This window comes from Brachycentrus maculatus, unplaced genomic scaffold, assembly GCF_059751285.1.
Source record: "Brachycentrus maculatus isolate JH-2025_06_01 unplaced genomic scaffold, ASM5975128v1 h1tg000349l, whole genome shotgun sequence".
NCBI lineage: Eukaryota > Metazoa > Arthropoda > Insecta > Trichoptera > Brachycentridae > Brachycentrus > Brachycentrus maculatus.
In genome coordinates this window covers 658,088-672,739 of record NW_028281098.1, presented here as the reverse complement: position 1 = coordinate 672,739, position 14,652 = coordinate 658,088, and the positions used below count along the sequence as shown (strand labels likewise).

General features: G+C 33.0%; 1 protein-coding gene across 2 annotated transcripts in view; it reads left to right on the top strand.

Annotated features, from left to right (window-relative positions):
• The window catches only part of LOC148303768 (uncharacterized), a 164,762-nt gene that overhangs the window by 52,243 nt on the left and 97,867 nt on the right, over nt 1-14,652 (top strand). The window lies entirely within an intron of this gene.

Sequence of the window (14,652 nt, the reverse complement as noted above, 5' to 3'; positions counted from 1 at the left end):
ATTTGAAAAATTCTCTCTCTACGGTATATTTTGAGATTCTAAGGGTGTTCCTTCAATCGTTCTAAAGTGTACGATTTTTTAGAGTAAAACTCCTTAGATGGCCATCCGATAATCGATAGTTGGACAACAATTGAGAGTGACAATTAGACACATCACATTTATTAGTCACATTTCGTTACTTGAGAAAGATAGAAGATATAACGTAGAGAGAAGGATAAAGACAGTTCTACATTCCGACGCTAAAAGAGGGGACGTATGCACAACGATGCAAAGCGAAAGAATGAGATGGTGTTGATTATGCGCTCGTTGTAGATGTACACGTCAGACGCTATATATGAATGATTGAGGTATTACGTGTTGTGTTACTTACACAATTTTTTGTATTACATTACAATATTTTTATCGTTTATGTAGTTGTAATTTTGTACAATTTTGTACTAAACAAACACACACACACACACGCATAAACATACACTAAACATCTCTTTTAAAAAAAATACATTTCACTTCTATCAGGTATGCGGTTCTGCTTGCATAATATTTTTTAATCATGTATATATGTTATTAGATGTACTCAAATAAGTCGATCGCACTTTATTGGCGCTTACGATGTTGTCGCCTTGATTGGTCACACATGCCCACAGTAAATCAGGGATATTTTGTGATGACGTCTCATCACATTCACGAGTAGAGTTTTGCAATCTTTACTAGAAAATAAAATAGAATATCACCTTTTAAATATTGAAATTAATGCCTGTAGGAAGGATAATTGGTCTGCTGAACGGTCTACCAAGAGAGATGCATCTGTTTCGTCTCAGCACTACTAGATTTAGACAATTCATCTCGGATTATATTACATTAAGTATATTGGTGACTTTGTTTTGTCTTGTGATTTTTATTTTCATTTGATTCATAAGAACCACTTTGGGTACCGCTGAACGAAATGACAGAGAGTTTGCGACAGCAAAAAACATTGTTCGTAGTAAGGTAGAAGCTAAATACAATTTTGATAACGTTGCATGATACAACTTGCCCCGCATTTCCCGATTTAGGGGCGTCGCAACCTTATTAACAGATCGATCATTTAACAATAAGTTATTCAGTTCCTACCTCCCGCTGCATAATGTTCTCACTATTTTTACACCCAATTGAGTTAAATCACTCACCGCACTATTGTAGCGTTCGCTGTTACTTAACCCTTTCCTGCAAATGCCGACATGATAATTGATTTTCTAAATTAAATATGTAAATATATATATATATATATATATATATATATATATATATATATATATATATATATATATATATATATATATATATATATATATATATATATATATATATATATATATATATATATATAACCTTACAGGGTTGCACACTTCAAGTCAAGGTTTGAAATAAAGAAGAATAAATAAAATACAGTACAAATACTTTTAATTAATAATATAATAACTTATATTTTACAAATACATCTCCCATCTCACATAAATTAATATTTTATTCATTAATTTATTCATAATCAGTTGCTACATTCAATATTTTTAGACTCCCGGCCTTAATAGGTTGAACCAACGTCTTTATTGCGGTAATAGCGACCTCCTTCTACGTACAAATTAACACATCTCGCTTCCATACTTGGCGCAGTGGCGCGAGAGGCGACTTCTTAGCATAATTGATTGCTTAGTTAAAGTTCCATCTCCTATCCGGACGTTTATGGAACTTTTAATTACGGCTGTAACGAGTTGAGAGCGATTTTTCCTCGTTATTTTGTCGCGACGGGTGACAGCCTTGGCGAGATGTCCAACGATTGTACCTTGTAATAATCGATGATTAAAAATAGTATAAGTATATTAACTGGCAAACGAAGCATCGGCCGACCCCCTACAAGATGGACCGACGATAAATGAAGAAAAGCGGGAGTGACCTGGATGCGGAAGGCGGAGTATCCAAGAGGATGGAGACTCATGCGGGAGGCCTACGTTCAACAGTGACACAGGCTGATGATGATGATGATGAAGTATATTAACACTCTCCTTATAAATAATGCGATTTTTTATAACCCTAGCACCTAAAGGTGCATAGGGCACTGCATCAAATTGACGCAGTGTTATCTTGTGATCACTCTTGCGCAGTGTGATCACTCTTGCGCTTCAGGAACCAGTCCAGGATAATATTAAATCAATATTACAATGTTAAATCACTAATATTTATTTTCACCTCCCCCCCTGGGAATCGAACCCGGGACCTCCAGCACGGTAGCTAAACATGCTGACCAATACACCACGGAGGCGGACTTGTCTTGTGTAATACCTCTAAAAAAATCTGCTTAATCCTTGATAACTAAACTTTCGTCAGGCGGACTACGCAATTGAAAATGTGAACCTTCAAAAGTATTTATTAAAAATAGGAACTAGTTACATGGCACTTAAGTTTGGTTTATTAGGAATGAATGTAAGAGACATTTAACAATAAATCAGTATTCAGCACAGCTACTACATATCGCTCACTCCTTTCAACAACGTCATACATCAATCCTTGAATTTTCAGGAGATAGCTTTTAAAGTTTAAAAATAAAAATATCAAGCCAGTTATTAAACGTTTTACTATGCAACAGATCTTTTTAGGTTAAACCTGAAGGTTTTTCTCCATTTGAAAAATATTTAGTATATTCAAAAAAAAAAATAAACAAAACATTTACTTCAAAATGCAAAAACAACACTGCCCTGTAGCGGGTAATATTAAGTTAAAAATACGCCGCTTTTGCTGAGATATATTACACATTCTAGGCATTCCGAAAACATACACAACTTAAAATTCACGAAGTATTTGACGTTGTTGAAAGGAGTGAGCGATAGGTCAATATTGTGCGATCCACAAATGGCATTGTATCTACAAATATAGTTTAGTTATCTAAGGTTAAAAACCCTACTTCACGATCACCAGTTTCAGAATAACCAGACTAGACTGATGTGACCTGTGAAGCATGAGAATATATATGAATGTAGAAGAGACGAAGATTGTGTGCTAAGACGGACTGATGTGATGTGAAGCGGCGTGATCGTTAATTATTAGCTAGTTAGTTAAGTGGTATTATACAAAGTGAATGTTGAATGATAAGGAGAGTGTTTCATTATCATACCACAATGTTAAAAATACTTTTAAAATACAAAATATATAAATATATATTTTTTTGAAAATTTTTAGTAATGTTAGTATAACACCACGCACCCAAATTTCAGTCCACGAATTTGCGACGTACCCGTCTCTTCGTCAGGACAATCAGTGCAACAGCATGCAAACAGCACCACACGCTTTTCTCTTATATTCTCTCTGCCTACCCCAGTGGGGAGCAGCGTAATGGTTAATTTAATTTTTCGCATTTTGTCATTTATAATGTATTCATTCAACATTCTTTATAATGGTCCTCTATGGAAATAATCAAAGGAAAATTTATGTTTTGTATACTTTTATATATTTTATAAAAAAAAAACTAACTAACCATCACGCCGCTTCCCCGCAGGTGTAGGCAAAGAGAATAGAACACCACACCACTCTGTCCTTGCAAACATTCTTCGCCTCTTCCACGTTCATGCATCTACTCATACATACCCGCCGATTGTTTCGACTCCTAAACCTGACCACTTTCAAGTATTTGGCAAACTTGATCGTGCCAAGTTTTTCTTGGTCTTCCTCTGCTCCTTTTCCAATTACATTTGCCTCATAAATTTGTCTGACCGTTCTTTCCTCACTCATACGTTCTACATGTCCAAATTGTTTTTTTAATTTTTTTTATTATTTTTGAATAAAATATATATGTATATATTAAAAAAAAAACATTTATTTTATTCAATAATAAAAAATAATAAAAATGTATTTTATTCCATTTTAAGTTCGAAGGTAGTCAATCCCTGTCTTTGACGTACCATTCGTCTGGTGACACAATTAAAATTATGATTTTATAGCCATATATATGAATATGTCGTTAAAGTAATAAATAATATTTTGTATGACGGCTTCATACATATAGGAACGTGTTCATAAGTGTATGTCATATTATAAGCGAATAAAATATGCATATTAGTTTTATATCGTGCATTTTTATTTTAAAACTTAACGAATGTCCATTGACCGATATGGTCAGCAACGCAAATGTGCTCCAAAGAGTAAGAGCAGGGAGACAGTTGCTGACAGAATCTGTCGCTCACTCCTTTCCAGAACGTCATAAATCAAAAATCGTCAATTTTCAGTTGTGCATGTTTTCGAAATGCCCAGAAAATGTAGGTACTATATCCCAGCAAAAGATACATATTTTAACTTATTATTTAAAAGTGTTTTTTTTGCATTTTGAAGAAAAGGTATTGTTTAATTATATTTTTAAACATACTAAATAATTTTTCAATGGAGAAAAACCTTCAGGTTCTACCTAAAAAGATCTGTTACACAGTAAAAGTTCAATTCGTGGCTTGATATTTATTTTTAAAACATTGTTTATATTTTTAAACTTTAAAAACGTTCTCCTGAAAAATCAAGTTTTTTTATTTATGACGTTCTTAAAAGGAGTGAGCGAGATATTAAGGTCCGGAAGGTGTTCTATCTGGGGCATGTGCTGAGAGGAGACAAGTACGAGACGAAGTTTGTTTGCTAGGAAAAACAGGTGTGGCGCTCCATTCTCTCTCCCTACCCTGAGGAGAAGTAGCATAATAGCTATTTTTTTTTCTTTTTAGTATGCCTTATATTTAGTAAAAGGAATAACCCGCAAGGGTCTATTTTAGATGCTTGTCTGCAGGTACGATAGTAAGGATAGGGAAGGTGAAAAATACATTACAAACACCCAGACCAATTGAAAATAGATATTTCAATTCATTTTGTAAATGGCGGGAATCGAACCCGCGCCGCCAGTTTCGCAGTCGAGCGTCTACGCAACTACGCCACGGCGCTTGTCCACAATTCTAAATGATGGATCTCCAAGGAAATAAGTTAGTCTAATACAAAACAGTTTGTATGAGAACCTCATATTATAACCAGTTTTTTTAAACACTTTAACGCTACTTCGCGAGGTTATTTTTTTCTTTAATTATTTTAAATACAATATTAAATCGCATACCAATTATTGAAAAACTAGCCTCACATTTGAACAGGGTATGTAATGGTTACTCTGAAGGCTAGAATGCATACTATATTTGCGTTTAATAGAATTTAATATCATGAACAAAGTACCATAAAATATCACTGATTAATTTATTACTTTAAAATCAATAATTTTAAAGTTAATGACGCTGTTAAACATACCATTCCATATACACGTCAAATGTTATTTTATATTCTTTGAATGTTTATATTTATTTTTACACTGTATATTTCATGAACCAGTGGCGGCTCGTTGGAAAGAATATTGCTTTGAAAAAATATAAGTTCAATCATAAATCCACATATTTTTCAGATAATAATAATAATAATAATAAAACCCTTATCCGCACCCCAATGGTGCACAGGGCACTGCGTCATATAAACGCAAAGTTATCTTGATCGTTTACACATGAAGGAAAGGTGATCAGCCCTCCGCTTCAGGTACCAGTCCATGGTAATATTGAATAAATATTACAGTGAAAAAATCACTTATATTTATTTTACCCCCCTTGGGAATCGAACCCGGGACCTCCAGAACGGTAGCCGAGCGTGCTGACCATTACACTACGGAGGCGGACATTTTTCATATACATAAAAAAATCAAAACCATTTTTTTAAAACTTTTTTTCCTTTCAATAACTCTTTTCTGTTCAATACCATATATTTATTTAGTTAAAAAAACTTATTTTTTCAACATGAAAAAGGTGTTTGAAGAGAAAATAATTAATGACGTCAAAAAACCTGGGTTCAAAGAAAATTAAGTCCCGGGCTTTAATTTATCCCGTCCAAGATTTTGAACATACGGAATTTATTATTATTGATATACTTATATTTGCAGATTTTTAATTATTATTCAAACCCTTATGGTGCATTGGGCACTGCATCATATAAACGCAGTGTTATCTTAATCGTTGACATATGAAGGAAAGGTGATCAGCCCTCCGCTTCAGGTGACCAGTCCAGGGTAATATTGAATAAATTTTGTAGTGAAAAATCACTTATTGAATTTGGAACCCCCAGCACGGTAGCTTTACCCATTAAACCACGAGGGCGGACGAATTTTAAATATTGCCTATGTTAGAATATATGTCCACCTCCGTAGCGCAGTGGTCAGGCGTCTGGCTACCGTGTTGGAGGTCCCGGGTTCGATTCCCAGGGGGGTCATTAATGAATATGACCGATTTTCACGCTCATATTTATTTAATATCACCCTGGACTGGTACAAGAAGCGCAGAGCTGATCACCTTGCCTTCATGCAATTAACGATCAAGATAACACTGCGTCGCTACGATGCAGTGCCCTATGCACCATTGGGTGCGGATAAGGGTTAGAAGAAGAATATATGTTTAAATCACGGTTTATCGACTATCCCGCCCTGAGATTTTGAACAAACTGATATTTTTATTTAATATTAATATGTATGCAGATTAAATCGGAGATAATTAGTGAATATAATCGATAAAGTATTAAACGCGAAAGTTAATAATAATTATTGTTGGTCATACCGGTCGACCGGCTGCGTGTAACTTGTCACAAGATGGCCGGACGAGTTTTTTCGTCCGTTCTGTCGAGACTGGTCGCCATGTTTAATGTCTCAATCAATAAAATGCCATAACCATAAAGAGAACTGATTTATGCGCTGCAAAAACGGTAAATGGATATCATTGGATATTTATTTACTTTTACACCGATCCATTTGCTAGTTTAAAGGACGAGAAAATACATAATTAAAAATATATAAAGTTTCGAGAAATAAAAATACTTTGTGTTCTGATCCACTCACATTTTTATTAACCAACTAGTTTCGGCAACAACCAGTAATAAATAAACCCTGAAGAGGGCAACAGGTTGTTGCCGAAACTAGTTGGTTAATAAAAATGCGAGTGGATCAGAACACAAAGTATTTTTATTTCTCGAAATAATATATCAAGATGATCCACAAAGTTAATGCTTTCAATATTCAAAACATATATAAAGTTATTAAAATACATACAGCTGAATTGAAATACTTGTTAAAACTCGTTAAATCATTAAGGCAATACTCGCAATAATAAAATTCATTTAGCTTCCGGCAATCCATAGAGCTGGACGCCAAGTCACGCCCAATCTTATTTTTAGAAATACATATTGGATTTTTGTTTTTTAGAATGAGGATTGAAAAAAATATTTTAAATGAATTTTTTAACTATTCATCATTTATTTTTAATTATTTTTTACTTAGTAAATACCACTATTTCTTAGAATCTACTGTGACACGTGTTTCGATGCATTCCGCATCATTTTCAAACACCGTGTTTATCATTTAATAACTCTTTTCTTCTCAAAATCACATACATATTTATTTCGAATAAAAATATATTTTTGCCATACAAAAACGGTGTTTAAAAAAATACAATACGTCAAATGTTTCCCGGGTTTAAAAAAAATTAATTTGCTATTTAACGAATACTACTGTTTGACTTTCAAATGAATACAAAATTTCGAGTGTGTCCAAATACTTGTTCACATATCTGGATTATCTCCAATTATAGGAGTATTATTCATATTTTGTTTTTTTTGACATCTCATCAAAGATGAAGGAGAATGTGGAAATCTGGACATTTACGGGGCTGACAACCGTCATAGGCTGGTTTAAGTGATCACTTTACACACGTGTAACATTCACCAATTCTTTTAATCTCACCAATAGATGTCTCTAGTGAAGTTATAGTGATTCAAGAACAATGAACAAAAAACAAAAATTGGTTCATATATATATATATATATATGGAACTTCCAAGAATTTGAGTAGTGTGGTTGTCAATAATGGGTAGAATTTGTGAATGTGACGCTTGTGTAAAGTGATCACTTAAACCAGACTATGACGGTCGTCAGCCCCGTAAATGCCTAGACTTCCACATTCTTCTTCATCTTTGATGAGATGTCAAAAAAATATATCCAAATGAGTAGTTTGGTTGTCAATCATAAAAGGTATAATAATGAATGTCACACTTTTATAAAGCGATCACTTAAACCAGCCATTCAACCATTTCGTTTTTGTATATATAATATAAACATATATTTGTCTGTAGCATTTAAACTGGACACGCTTTCGTTGATTTGTTTATATTTTAATGACTTCACATTTAAAGTACACAGTAACATGATAAATACAAATAATATACATCGCTCACTCCTTTCAAGAACGCCATAAATCAAAAATCATCAATTTTCAGTTGTGCATGTTTTCGGAATGCCCAGAAAATGTACCATATCCCAGCAAAAGAGGCATATTTTTAACTTAATATTAACCCACTACTGGGCAGAAAGAATTGTTTTTGCGTTTTGAAGAAAAGGTATTGTTTGATTATTTTTTAAATATACTTAATATTTTTCAAATGGAGAAAAAACCTTCAGGTTTTACCTAAAAAGATCTGTTGCACAGTAAAAAATTCAATAAGTGGCTTGATATTTATTTTTAATGCATTGTATTATATTTATAAACTTTAAAAACGTTCTCCTGAAAAATCAAGTTTTTTTTATTTATGACGTTATTGAAAGGAGTGAGCGATATGTATAAATACACTCATTGTAACGGGCAGTATGGTAATCGGTACAAATTTGACAACGGCGTTCGTGTAGGTGGATAATTGTATGAAACCCCCGCCAAGTTATTATAACCGAACTATACTCTACTCGCACAAGCAACGGTGAATTTTTATTATTTTTATTGATACGAATTGTGCTTTTTTTATTCTTTTATATTAAGACACGCCCGGCGCTGCCTTGGATTAATGTATGTTTGGATGTAGACAGGGATTAAAACAATATAGTAAAGTCCCGGAAACAAAAACTATTTTCTTTAATTTAATTTAATTTAATTACATTTTTTAAAAACATTTTCTATACATTTATTTGTCCGCCTCCGTAGGGTAATGGTCAGCAAGCTCGGCTGCCGTTCTGGAGGTCCCGGGTTCGATTCCCAGGGGGGGTCAAATAAATATAAGTGATTTTTTCACTGTAATATTTATTCAATATTACCCTGGACTGGTATCTGAAGCCGAGGGCTGATCACCTTTTCTTCATGTGTAAACGATCAAGATAACACTGCGTTTATATGAAGCAGTGCCCTATGCACCATTGGGGTGCGGATGAGGGTTTTATTATTATTATTATTATACATTTATACTTACAATCTTATAATTTTAGTTAATCTTATAAAAAAGAGACTGAGCTCTTGTGCTTGGAGAGGGACTTTTCCTTCTTTTTTTGTTTTGTTTATAGTATCATGTTATAATTTTAAAACATATATATTTTACAACTAATTGAGGTTTTTTCAAATTTATATGTTAAATGTTAAAGTCAAACACTGATTTTTAGAATGATTAAAGAAAACACTTCGTTTTTTACCACTTGAGTTTTATTATAGACTACATGTTTCAGAAGTTAAACTTCCATCATTCAGGTCTGTATAATAACTGACCTGAATATAATATATAATATATAATATATAATATGGTCTGTGGTTATTATACAGACCTGAATGATGGAAGTTTAACTTCTGAAACATGTAGTCTATAATAAAACTCAAGTGGTAAAAAACAAGTGTTTTCTTTAATCATTTAAACATGTCATACCACAAAGTTAATGCCGAAACAATAAATAAAATATCACTGATTTTTAGAGTTTTCTAAATTGTATTTCATTGTTATAAACACATTAATATAAAATTTGTGACAATTTCTTTACCTTATTATGGCATTTTCAAATTAATGTTTTACGTTAGTTTGAAACAACTGTCAAAAATACAATTTAGTAGACTTTAAAAATCCGAGTTTAATTTGAACAGTTAATATATAAATTAAAATGGAGTTCTACAAATTAAATGCCAAATCTATGAATACAGTTTTTAAAGATGGGAGTTGCTTTTATTATTTATGTGCATTGATTATTATGTACGTGGTTTATAGATCATTAAATTTATAGATTTTTTTCTTCTAACTCAAAAAAAATATGTTATTTTTAATCTGCGTTGGGAACAGGAAGGATAATCTAGTGTGGGCCAATCAGGAACTTGTCAGCATTTGCTCATTGCTGGGAGGAAACCATGTAAAACTCCTCAGGAGAAGCTGGACTGTTGACTGTCTGTCGTCAACAGCACATCGGCTGTCCAAACTCAAAACACAGTAAGGGACATTTTTTTGTATTACGTTTATTTGTGCATTTTTGGACTAAGTAGATTCTACTTAGTCAAAAATTGCAACAAAAAAAATGACTTCAAAAAAGATGTCCTTAACTGTGTTTTAAGTTTGAACAGCCACTATGACAGGTCATAAACCTCGTAAATACCCAGACTTCGATAATCTTTTTGATTTATGTTGAGATGTCACAAACCATTTATTAGAGTCAAATAAAGTAGGCACCCTAAAAAAAAAATTATCACAAAATTCGAAATGAAAGAATTTTTAATATTTTTTTCGTTGTTCTCATAACTAATCATATTCAAAACCTCAGATCATATCGATGTCTTCAATCCAGTGATACTCATTACATAAGCGCCGTTTAACTAACAACCAAAAATTATATCAAACTAAGTTATCGCGTTAACCGTCCGTTGAAAGCAACTAAAAAAAATACCGGTTGACTCAATATTTGAAAACATGTAACTTTTGGATTTATTAACTAAAAACTTGACGGTTTTTTGTTTGTTTTTCAAGGGTGTAACCGATGGTTACATTTAACTAGGTTTTCTACAAGTGTATGAAGCCGATCTTTCTAGTTCCCTATGAAGCTCACGCAGAGAGATGACGTTTCAAAATTAGGTCAAAAAATGGGGCTACTTAGAATATGAAGGGACAACTTTGCTTTTATTTTAAAATTTATAACATTCGTTTTAGCCTCCAACGTGGGGCGCACGCCCCACTGGGGGGCAATTTGAAATCCTTAGGGAGCAATGCGCAAATCTTTAATATTTATTACATTGTTGTTGAATAACACTTTTTAAAAAAAATGTAACGCTGACTTTTGAAGTTTATTATTTAAGTGATAAAGGGAAATACTAGAAATTGTGGTATTTACATAATGCATATGTGCATTTTTTTGTTGTCGAAATAATTCATAATTCGTGGAGATTTTTTCAGCATTTTAACCTTTCAGTTTTTTCATGCAATTATCCATTTATAGGATAAACAGCCACGCTGACATTACACATCCCTATTTAAAATCATATTTTTAAAATGTATCATTAAATATTTGTGTATATAAATGTTTAAATAAAACTTTTTATTATCAATGTTGCCCGTTGATTTTTGTATACAACTCCAGATTCAAACTTTCAGTTCTTTCATGCAATTATCCATGTATAGATTAAACAGCCACGGTGACATTACACATCCCCGTTTAAAATCATATTTAAAAAAATGTATCATGAAAATTTTAATGTTCTTAAAAAACCCTTTTTTCTTCAATGTTGACCATTGATTTTTCGTAATCAAAGTTACACCATGTGGCTCGTTGAAGGTACCAGCTACAGTATCTACTCAATGAATTAGGGCCACCCATTATTTTTTTGAATACTCTGAAATCTTTTGGATTATTATATTTATTTGACATAAATACTTTAAGTTTTCTATTGACATCTAATACCATGTATATTACCTTCAATAATATGTAAAATATACCTGGATTATTTAAGCCTTTACAAAATTTCAAACCCTTTTTCTGAGAAAGGTCCCTAATTAGCACAGGTAGACAGATAGTTGAAAGTTAAAAAAATAGTCCTATCTCATTTATTAGTGAAGTTTCTTGAGTTCTGGTTGTTGTTTTGTTCAGAGAGGTTATATAGTTATCGTGTCTTGTGAAAAAAACTTAATTTTTAATTTTAGTTCATAAAGTATAATTTTTTTTTGTAAACACAAGTGTTTTTTTTGAAAAGGACAAAATGGGAAAAAGTAAAGACATTTCTGAGGAAAAAAAGTCTAGTGTTATGGTGCTACTGAAATCAGAAATACTATCTACTAGAGAAATTTCAAAAAAAGAAAACGTTTCTCGTTAAACAGTGGCCAGAATTTCAAAATCAATAAAAAATCAGTCACCCGCCACCAGCAATCGGCGAAAGAACTGTCGTAGGATTAGAAAAACAACACCGAGGACTGATCGAAAAATCATTCAAAGTGCCTTAGAAAACCGTAGTGCATCAGCAAAAACATTAAAAATAAAATTGGAAGAAGAGGGTATAAATATATCGGTATCAACACTGAGGCGACGTCTTTACGAAGTAAATCTGAAATGCAGGCGCCCTGTAAAAGTACCAAAATTGACACCACGAATGAAAGCGGATCGATTAAAATGGGCCAGGCTACATCGAAATTACTCGGTAGATGATTGGAAAAAGGTATTTATTTAAATTGAATTTTCAACATATCATTTTAGTAAAAAAACTTATATTTTTGAATTAAACTCAATTTTTCATTATTTTTCAGGTCATCTTTAGTGATGAGTGCCGGTTAGAAGCCGTGACAGAGAGCCGTCGATTCGTCAGGAGAACACCAATGGAACGTTACAATGAGGCCTGTGTGGTAAAAGTTATCAAACACCCCCCTGCAACAATGATATGGTCATGTATTATTAACAATTTACCTGGGCCGTTGTTTTTCGTGGAAGGAACAATGAACCAAAATTCCTATAAGCAGGTCCTCGAACGAATTTTATTGCCCTTCTACCATACACTCGACCTAACAGAAGGTCCATACACCTTCATGCAGGATGGGGCACCTTGCCACCGGGCTAAATCAATAATAAAATTTTTGTCTAACAAAAATCTGCCTTTGCTCCCCTGGCCTGGAAATTCTCCGGACCTTAATCCTATAGAAAACGTATGGAGCATGTTAAAAAATAAGTTATACTCATTTCCAAATCCGACAGTAGACTGTCTAAAAAAAATATTCAAAAAATTTGGTTAGAAGACGAAGAAATAAAAAACATGATAAAACAGTGCATTTTAACTATGCCAAAAAGAATTGAGGCAGTTATTTCTGCCAAAGGTGGAAATACTAAATACTAACTATATTTATATGAAAATATATGCATAATTTAAGCGTAATAAAGTGTTCATGTGTAAATAAAATTCAATGTTGTTTTATTCAAGGTTTTCTCTGAGTTATTCCTGTTTGAATTGAGAAATTGCGCGAAATTCTGCGTGGCCCTAATTCATTGAGTAGATACTGTATATCTATGATATTAGATATGTAAAGAGTTGAAAAAAGTCGTCCTGTTGTGCCGAGTCATGCACTTTTGTGTATTGAAGGATACCAGACACACTGACTAAACGTTTAATTATAATACTTCAAACATCAGCCATAGAGCTTAGAGTTGACCTGTGCCATCAAAATCCACCCATCAAAACGATACTCTGTTATATGGTTAGAAAACAAAACAACATTTAAGGCGTATATATTAAAAGTAAGCAAGAAGACTTAAAGGTGTAGAAGAATCCCGCTTCGGAAAACTCCTTCGGACACATGGAACAGATCAATATCCAATGTGATGTTGTTCAACATAGCGGTAGCTCTTCCTACAGGCATAACCGTCGGCAGGTTGGTCCTGTGTATAGGAATGTGAAACAATCCATGCCGACGCTGTCTTAGTTAACTATCGGGAACATACAGACCAATGCTCCGGATAATTTCAGGATTATCGATCATACCGCGCAACAATCGATAAAAATGCGTAATCAAATACACATTCCTTCTAGTCTCTAAACTATTGTAGCCAAGCATACCCTGGAGAAACATGCATATTACACTACACTCACTCCTTTCAACAACGGCATATATCAAAAATCGTCAATTTTCAGTTGTGCTTGTTTTCGAAATACCCAGAAAATGTACTATATCCCAGCAAAAGCGGCATATTTTTAACTTAATATTTACCCGCTACAGGGCAGAGAGTGTTGTTTTTGCATTTTGAAGAAAGGGTATTGTTTTATTATTTTTTTAAATATACTAAATATTTTTCAAATGGATAAAAAAACTTCAGGTTTTACCTAAAAAGATCTGTTGCACAGAAAACGTTCAATAAGTGGCTTGATATTTATTTTTAATACATTTTATTATATTCTTAAACTTTAAAAACTATCTCGTTGTTGAAAGGAGTGAGCGACTAGCCGACAAAAATATGTATTTACCAACAGCCCGCAACTTAATTTTCATCAAACCAAAAATGATGTTTTCAAATGTTTCTCAAGTATGTGAATGTAATCCAGAATTCGGGCCTCACATACAATTATGAGTCTCTGCTTAATAAAAGTACTCTTCGTACCACCATAGATGACTTTTGTGAACTCGCGCATACTGTGTTACGAGTTTAATCAATATATCTGGAAGTTTAAAAAATTTAAGTAGTGTGGTTGTGAATTATGAATAGAATTGGTGAATGTTACAAGTGATCACTTGTACCAGCATATGACGGTCGTAATCCCCGTAAATGCCCTGACTTCCATAATATTCTAAATCTATGTTTTTTGTTTTTTTTTTAGAGGTC